The sequence below is a fragment of the Anas platyrhynchos genome, chromosome Z (assembly GCF_047663525.1).
Source record: "Anas platyrhynchos isolate ZD024472 breed Pekin duck chromosome Z, IASCAAS_PekinDuck_T2T, whole genome shotgun sequence".
Lineage (NCBI taxonomy): Eukaryota > Metazoa > Chordata > Aves > Anseriformes > Anatidae > Anas > Anas platyrhynchos.
Genome location: NC_092621.1, coordinates 52,597,985 through 52,607,302, shown reverse-complemented (window position 1 = coordinate 52,607,302; position 9,318 = coordinate 52,597,985). Strand labels below are relative to the sequence as shown.

General features: G+C 41.2%; 1 long non-coding RNA gene across 1 annotated transcript; it reads left to right on the top strand.

Annotated features, from left to right (window-relative positions):
• The first annotated feature begins 2,623 nt into the window (after positions 1 to 2,623).
• On the top strand, positions 2,624 to 8,890 carry LOC101793877 (uncharacterized). Its single transcript, XR_002399261.4, has 3 exons — positions 2,624 to 2,750; positions 5,343 to 5,436; positions 8,555 to 8,890. It is a non-coding gene; the product is annotated as an uncharacterized lncRNA (long non-coding RNA).
• The last annotated feature ends 428 nt before the right edge of the window (positions 8,891 to 9,318 follow it).

The window sequence follows — 9,318 nt, the reverse complement described above, 5'->3', positions numbered from 1 at the left end:
TGTCTGGACTCTCGAAGTCCACTCTTATCTTAGTGGTACTCATGAGAGGTGTGTATGGGTTTTGGAAGCATTTGGGAAAAGCTGTTTGATGTAGTCCTTCATAATGGTAGTCACAACAGAAATCTTAAAACAAAGGACTCTGTGTGTTTTACCAAGAGAAACCACAGTAACAGGTTTCAGTGTAAATGAGAGTTGTATTGCCTTCCATCAGAGATGACTTGAAAATAAAGTACTTTGATGGTAATACTGCAGATGTCTGCAGGAAACCCAGCACAGCCTTGAACACTGTAGTTAGATAGCTGTGCAAAAAAGTACATGAAGGGAAGAGCTAATGTGCAATACTTCTATTTAAGATAGAGGGAGGAAATAGAAATTGTGATAGCATGCTATTTCAAGTAATAATAGAAAGTACTTGATGTTTACATGGTGAATGGATCAATACTAATTCTGTAGTCAGGGCACATACAGTAGTTTGGATTATACAAGTGATAGATGCACTTGGTATAGCTGAAATTTCCACCCTGCAACATTTATTTCTCACTGCGTGTTAGATGGAATTTTCCACCCAACTATCTGAAAGGATTTGCATAAGAATGGTGATAGAGCAGTATTCTTTAATGATGTGCTTTTCTTTGTTAAACTTCAAAAATGTCTACGATGCATGATGAGGTTCGGATGAATTGCCAAGCTAATGCTTTTATATTTTCTTTAAAGAGCTTATCTTCACTGTGTTGTGGGAGTTACTTTATATTGTTGTCATAAAGGCAGTAGCAGTAAAGCCGACTTTGTAGCAACCCTGGTAGGTGCCCCCTCCTCCTCTACCTCAGGTCTTTGGTACTGCTGAAGGAGACAGATTGCAACACCCATTACCAAGCACCTGTTTGTCCTACTGTTAGCTCATTTGTACTGCTTCTGTGGTGCTGTACATGGAGTTACTCCTGGTTGCACTGTGTCATTTTACTTTTAAAACAATGACCCTCCTTGTATTCAACCTAGATCAGCCCAGGTTTCTGTACTGTTTGTGGAAACTGGGTCAAAACCAGACTCTTTCCAGAGTGACGTCTTAATTTAAAAAAAACCCTCAGGATTAAACCAGATGTCCAAATCTTCTGCCAGTGGAGACTTTTTACAAAATGATAGAGACTTATTTTTGTTCCTTAGCCCCTTCCAACAAAAGTATATTTTTTAAAAGCTGCTTGAAATGTGGTGAATTTTAGGAATGCAACCTGATGAGAAGCAGTATTTCCTTTCTTGGCTATTGGTCCAGTGAATCGTCTTCTAACCTGCACTGTAGTGATGCTATTCAGAAACCTTCAACAGCAGGAAAAATAAGGAAAAAAAAATGCTGCAAGGGCTTGTCATCAAATCCACTTGCATGTAGGGTGCAATGATTCCACTTTTATGAGAGGTATTAATTAGACAGAGTGGGGCTAATTCAACTCTGAGTCAAGACTTCTATTGGACAGTGTCAGTGTAACTGAGGCTCAAGATTTGGTTGTGTGTGTTTCTTCCTCATCATTATTATTATCATCTTTACTGATAATAGCATTAATGTAAAGAAATTTTAACTGATTTTTTTTTCTTCCCCTAATGACCTGAGCCTCTGTTCTGATATTGGACCTCACTGATACATTTGAAATTCATTTGCATTTTCACTTGTTTTTCTGAAAAGATAATAGGTGCCCTCCCTGTCTCCAGCCTGAAATGCTCCAGTTACAGCTGATAGCACTGTCCCTTGCCTTCCTGCCTAGCACTTCTGGAAAGAGCCCACCCCTGTTTCATCAGTACTCTCCCAGTATGCAGTGGCATGTGCTTTTAGGTGCCTCAAAGCCTTCTTTGCCCCATGATGAACCAGCTCTGACTGCACAGACCCCCCTTGCGGGGCAACTGCTGGCAAATGCTATGAAACATTTCATAGTGGTGGCACAAGATGCTTAGACTTGGCATCCATTGCATGGATTTGAGAAGGGAGGATGTCCCAGCTATGCAGCCTCTTGTTAACAGGACTGGAATAAAGCTGGCCTAATGGGGCTGCTAGACACTTAGGAGGATACTGGCACAGTTACTGTACTGTTGATGCTAAAGATGAATGTTAGAAGGAAGTCAAAGACACACTTTTTTATGCGTATGTGCTATTTTATGTGTTTTTTGTTTTGTTTTGTTTTAAACCAAAAGCATGCCAAGCTGGTTCCTGCAAAGCTCTCCTCTCCATCCTCTCCACATGCCAAAAATGCCTGTGTGGCTGGCTTCATTCATCACTGTCCGTGGCATGCATGCCCTCCCCACAGCCTTGCTCTGTATGTCAGGTGAGGTGTGCAGCACTGGGGTAGTTGTGTCGTGGAGCAGGGCTTCACAGGGGTCTGTGTCTCATCAGATGTCACAGATAGTAGCAGGCTGGAGGCCCTAGTTCTGCCTGCTAGAATGGCAGCATGCTTCAAACCTACCTAACTCCAAATGGCAGCAAGAGTGAGGGTACAAGACGGAGTTGTGTGCACGCTTCTTGCTGTGTTTTACACTCTACTCTTAGTTGCTATTCTGCTACAGCCCTGTCTGACACCTCAGCATGCCAGCTGCACTCATTTTGCACAACAACCGAATCCCCAATTAGTGCAATTGATGCTATTTTGCCATTTACACCTGTTTTCTGGTGAGGAACTTCTCCCAGTGCATGTCTGGTGACTCTGTGGAGACTGGAGTGCCCTGATCACCAGAATTTTTGTTTTATACAAATGTCCTGGTCGTCACTGCAGGTGAGCAAATACCTCTTCTGCAGAGTGTGAGAGGGCAGTAGGTCCCAGGCTGAAAGGTGGTAACTTCAGGTTTAATCGAAGTCATAGGGAACAGGATTTTGACTGTGTAAGTCAATGGAGCATTGGCTATGGCAACCTCAGCTTGGTTATTCTTTGCTGTCTAGGTTTTATGTCCACTCTACATATGATTGTAACTTGGTTTTTGTCTTTAATTAACCTGTGTGGTGGGACTGAGAAGTAACTGCTGTCTTTATATTGGCAGAAGATGTGGTATTTGTAAAGCTATTACAGTGAAGATAAAGCTTTATAACAGTGCAGGAAATAAAGCCCACAAAATTATTTGAGAAGCCACAGTATCCAGGATAAATGTTACAGGAAGCATTAACCTTCCATAAAAATTCCTTTGCCAGTGAGGAATTTAATACGCAGCCTTTGTGAGGGAAGATATTATACCTCAATCATGTTCTGAAATGCTTTATTTAAGAATTAGACATGAGGAAAACCTCAGTTGTCTGCGGTTTAGGATATTTGCATTTAGATATTTAAAACTTTTTTTTTTTTCTCATTGATGCCTAGTAACTCATAGATATGTCAATAAATATTGTGTGTAGTTGATATGTTCTGTATTTTATACACACATATGAATTTTTTAAACCTTCTTTCTGTGTGTACAGCAATCTCCCATGTATTTTGTTCTCTAATAGGCACCTGGAAGAGGGTATGATCATGGCTGAATTGTACAAGCCTGCTTCTAACTACATTAAAACACATTGCAGTAATTTGGAACCATGACTCTTTTTAAGCTGAAAAGAAGGAGAAAACAAACAAACAAACAAACAAACAAACAAACAAAAAAAACCACCAAAAAGCCCACCCTCTTTTTTTTTTTTTTTTCTTTTTTTTTCTTCCTCCTGATAAGAGATTTTAGCTGGGCATTACTGCCTGCTGGTTTGCTGAAGAAGCAGAGATGCTGCCTCTGCCTTCCCCTCACCCCATCTTGACACCTTCCAGCAGCCTGTTCAGCTGGGGCTTGCTGCTGGCACCACGGAGGCTGGCAGCTCATCTACAGGATGGGGACTTGCTGACAGTGAGAAGAAAGCAGTGAGACTGTGGCCCCCAACCTGCCTCACCAGACAACCAGTGAATAGTACAGCTTCTTCAGCAGCTGCACTGTGGTCTGGGCTGGAACCAATATTTAAGGTGTGAAGCTTTCCTGTCTCAAGTCTAACTGCCAGAGTGGTACAGTTTTAGACTCCAGTTACTTGTGTCTGGTCAAAACAAAATTGGCATGGGTTTTATTCCTTTCTTTTGGATGGGTGGACTGTGGTATATGACTCAATGGCTTCTCTCTTCCTGTATTGGGCTTGGCTTAAAGCTGCAACAGTGTCTTGTGGAGCTCTCATAAGAGCCAAATGTGTTCTGGATTAAGGCAGTATGAAGAAAGAATTTTACTGCAAATGTTCCTTTTTTTTTTTTTTTTTTTTTTTCTTAAGTATAGAACAACTTGCTTTGTTAAACTTGCAATTTCTTGAATGTTATTTAGCTTTCCTTCATGCATAAGATTGGTCAGAGGGTATTGGCTCATGATTCCTGGCCCAGGTTTCATTCATTAATGGCTGCTGGAGAGTGTAGCAGGACAGATAGTTTCCCATAATGACACTGACTGGTGAGATACCTGTGTGGGAGATTCTGGTCTGCTTCTCCCAGAATACATTTCTACTGTGCACCAATTCTACCCTCATACTTTTCTCAAAACAAACAAACAAACGTACATTTTTATTTTTTTTTAAATGGGCAAAAAAAAAAAATCCTCTTGATTTCTGACCCACATTTCAGCAGAGGTTTTATCCTCAGCCACACTTTCTTCAGGTTTTTGTGACTTTCTATAGGAAGACAGGGAAGATGATTCTTTGGTTAGTAAATACTAAGAGCTGTCTGTCCTTGGTGTGTACTTAGAACAAACTGCAGATAAATGCTTGCAAATAATGATCTGGCCTAAGTATTGCATAAAGCTTTCCAAAAATAGTTGTCTATAAGTAAAAATAATCCTGAGGTTGTGTATTAATAGAAGATGCTTCAGGTCTTCTCCTTGCTTCTTGCAGGATAGAAGAACAAAAAATGAGAGGTCTAAAATATTTTCTGAAGAGACTACTGATGTGCGGGGATCTTGGTCTAAAAATACTTTAAGTCTTTTAAAAGGACCTACTTTTTGAAAGAATGCTGAGTACCTGTCTTCTGAAAACTGACTGCTTTTCTGATGGTTTAAGTTTGACAGAAGTTGATGTAGTCTTTTTAATGATCTTGGCCAGTTTCTGCATTACTGTTATCTCACAAGCTGTGCACCATAAAATGCCCCATCTAGCTGTTTTTTTTTCCAATTCATTTTAATGTTTTTAAAGTGAAGGGAGTTAGCAGTAGATGAGTTATTAACATGAAGGACTGAATGCATATGGAGCTTGCAAAGTATTTCCTCCCCATGAGATTTCTGTGGAAATAATAATTGCTGCTTCATGTATTTATCATTTGGTACGGACTGCTTTTCTTGCTCGAACACCTAGAGGGTCTGATTGAAATTTCACTCTATTGTGCTAGGTGCTGTGCAGATGGAGACTACTGGACATCCTTTGTACCTTAGAGTTTGTATTCAACAGCAACAGGACAGAAGAAGGACAGGAAACCAGGAGAGGTTTGCCTTACTCTGTTGTTTTGTGGTTTTGTTTTTTGTTTGTTTGTTTTGTTTTGTTTTTCTTTCTTCTTTTTTTTCTTTTTTTCTATTCTTTATTATTTTGTTATCTTCCAGAAGTACCTTAAGTGCTGTGATTAGTACTCTTTGTGTGCAGTTACCTAGCTTTCTTTTCAAAGAGAAGAATTCACAATGTTGCTGGTGTAGGGTTTTAAACACGATCCCATATTGATCCCTGCACTGTGTGCACGTGGCAGTGTTGGCAAGGTCAGAGGGCAGTTTTGGGCACAGGGAGGCTGAGGGCTGAGGCAGGATTTTGCCAATCTACATGTTTGCTCTGAAGGTGGTTTTGATGTGTGGGCAGGGAGTATCCCTGCACGTGTGGATGGCTCACCTGAGAAATAAAGTGTGGGAGAGCCAGGCACCTGGTTCCCTAGGTACCCTAGGTACCTGGGGCTGTGGAGACCAAGGGTATAGTCTACAGACTCTGCTCATAATCTTGACTCCACTCTGTGAAAAGTTTTACCAGTGAAAATAGGGGAGTGTAGGAATACTGCGTCGGTGGGAGGCTACGTGGCAGAGGAGCACAGCTCCACTAAATGCCGTGCACCTCCTCACAACAAGATTTTGTGCCAGGTATGCTGGGTTGCCAGGATCCAGCAGTTGCCATGGATAGATAGGGTGTCATTTTCAAGCCAGACTGTTTTCTCTCAGCTTGGTGGCCCTCCTGGACTCACAGCTGTTACTCACAAAATGACTGTGCTGTCTTTATGTCATACCAGCCACGTGCAGTGTGTTAGGAAGTTTCCCTCCTTTTTTCTAGGTTGTAGGTGCATTTTTTCTACTGCTGTCTTAAAATAGGCAGTCAATCCCTTCTGTGCTCAGATATAGGGCCAGGACCCCCAGCTGCCTGTGGACCACGGCTGGCATCTGGAGGCACCCATGCTGTTTAAGCATGTTCTCTTCCAGTGCTCTGCCTTTGCATGTGTTTTTCATTTAGTGTTTACCTTTCCAGGCATGTAACAAGTAGGCATTGCAAAGCCTTTTAGACACACTCTCTACTTCAGATAGTCCAAGAGGTCATGTACAGATTGAGACTGAACAGTGAAACATCTGCATATGCTTAACCTTGCTTCACTTTGGCATTGCTCTGAGTGTTCTTTGGGCTTTGATCAGACCTTTTTAATCAGCCCAGGATCTTTCCTCTTCCTCAATATTCTTGCTCAGGCATGATTCTACCGGGGTGAAGTCTCCTCACATTCCTGAAGTCAGCTTTTCTTCTGTCTTTTCACTCTTAAACTCAAATGGCCAGTGAGAACCACCTTGTTTTTATAGCTATAGGTCCTCTTTGTCAAGGAGACTCTTGGTTAGTTAACAATACAGTCTGTGTAGCCTCAGGAGGTGATCTATTTGTTAGACTTGAAAAACTGGTTCACAATAGCCATCTCTTTGTACAAGAGACTCTGAATAGCATGGGTAATTACCTCTTTAAGAGAGAGCAAATAACTTCCATCTTCATAACAGAGTTTTTGCAGTATGCAAAATCCCTGCATGGTACTTAGATTCCCAGATCATGGCACCTCAGGCTTTTGAGTTTCCAGACGTTGCCCTGCTGACTGTTTCTCAGCATCTTTATCCCATGAACTATGGACTTCTCTGTCTTCTGGGTGTTGAAGCACAGCACAAGCTTCAGGCTCCTGAGAAGTTTCTAAATTGAGCATTAGATATTTTTATCAAAGACTAGAGTCAAACTTAAATCTGCCTGTAGTTGACTGGAGCCTCTCAGGAATGAAATTTACCAAGATACCTTTATATGCATATATCCCTTACTATAGTGTCATAACTAGAAGCTGCTATACTTCATTTTATTTGGTAGCACTTTCTAGTGAATTATTTTCTTCCTCAGTAATTTCTCCGTTTAAGAACCCTCCTGAGAAATCTTTACTGTATTAACTTCAGCTTTGCTACATCTTTATCTTTAAATAGCTCCTTTAAATTTACTTAGGCAAATCTGGGGTTTTGTCTGTCTTCAATGGTATTAAAATAGTATCTGAAGGGGGTGTCACCTGTGTAAGAAGACACACCACTAGACGATACTGTAAATGAGAGACAGATGGATTGCTGCTCAGAGACAACAAGATTATGGGTAGAAACCTGTTTACCTTTTGCAATACAGCCGCCAAGCTGAACAAGTCATCGGAACAGAACTGAGCTGAATAATGCATGCTTCTACCAGTCTCTAATTCTCTCGGCTGCAAAAGAGTTTTTTCACACCCAAACTCTTCAGCATTCTAGCAGTTACCTAGCCAGATTCGAATGCTGGAAAACACCTTTGGTTTGAGTTTTGCTTTGACATTTTGTAAGTGCAGATATGTTGGTGGCTAGCTAACAGAAGGGCTCCAGTCATTTTGCAGAGGCTTCCCTTTTCATAAAGCACCTGGACATACCTGGAGTGGATGGTCTTTCTCTGGGATGTCAGAATGGTTCCTTCCAGTACTATTTGCAAGTCATAGGTAGGAACCTGGAGGACTTGATAACCACATAAAGGAAATAAACTTGCATGAAATTCAGTATCTAAACCTGACACAGCTACTCGGTTGCATTGAGGTACCACAGCAAAAACCAGCAAAAGCAACACCTGGTAGGGTTGCTAAAGTGGAAGCTAAACAGCTATTATAATTTGTTTTTCTTTTTCCAGAGCTGATTTTTGGGCTCAAGAACATTTTGTTCTGAAGGCTCATGCACAATTTTTTCGTTTTCTTCAGGTGATGAAAATAGAAGATCACTGTCATATAGGCTGTTTTGGGGGCTGGATTTTCTCAGTCATGTACTCAGTGACAGTCTTTGTGGATGAGGCTCGATCTGCATTTTTCTCATTTTAACATAAAAGACAAGGGAGCAAGCTATGTCTCAACTGGAGAATTTTCTGTGCTTATCCTTTGGATGTTGAGAGGACCTCTGATCTCAGTGGTGCTAATCTTGGCATAGATAATAGCTTGTGGTAAGGTTATAAAGAAAAATCTTCCAGTAGCTTAGCAGACTAACAGATTCTCATGTGACTGTTAAGCTACAGTCCAGGACAGTCTGTATCCTCACTGTATGCATCTGTCTTTCTTGGCAGGAGCTACCATTGCAGTGGTCCCCAGCAGATGGGTCCTCACATGGAGAACCTCATGGAGAAGCAGCACTGTGGGTTGCAAACCTCTCCCAAGTTACGGTCTTCTCTTATATGAACTGAGGGAAAGACAAAAGTGAAGTCTGTGACTTGACAGCAAAACAGAATGGTGCTTTACACCTCTTGAAAGAAGGGAGATCACTGCTTGGCCTCAATTACAGACGGCTTATGTATGTTGATCCTGGACCACAGGAGAGAGAAAAGCCACAAGGTTTGGCCTTTCCATTTTTATGACCAATTTCAATATGCTCAGTGTTAATCAGATAAAACAAATTAGTTACATCGGGTTTCATGCTGTTTTCTGGAGAAATAGCATTTATCAGGTCAACAAACAAGACACTGAATGCTCCTATCATAGTAGAGAAAGTTCTGCTTAGTATCACACTTCAGTTTTGGAGCTGAAACAAAACCAAACAAAATCTCCAAATGTTGTGATGGGTTAAGATGAAATGCTAACATACTATTGGTATCTCAGAAAAACTAATAAGGCAAAGCCTGTGTCCTTTGCTGAAGGTACAGGCTCTAACCCCATCATTCGGTAGCTGGGAGCATTTATAGATAACAATGGGATCTAAAAACTCATGTAAGACTTGCTGATGTAGTGATGAAGAGGACTGGTTCTAGTGTTCTTCAAGGCAAGGAGGGAAGCAGAAAATGGGAGTAACAAGTTGGTCAAGTAGTTCTCCTTTTAATGAGTCATTCTGCAAAGT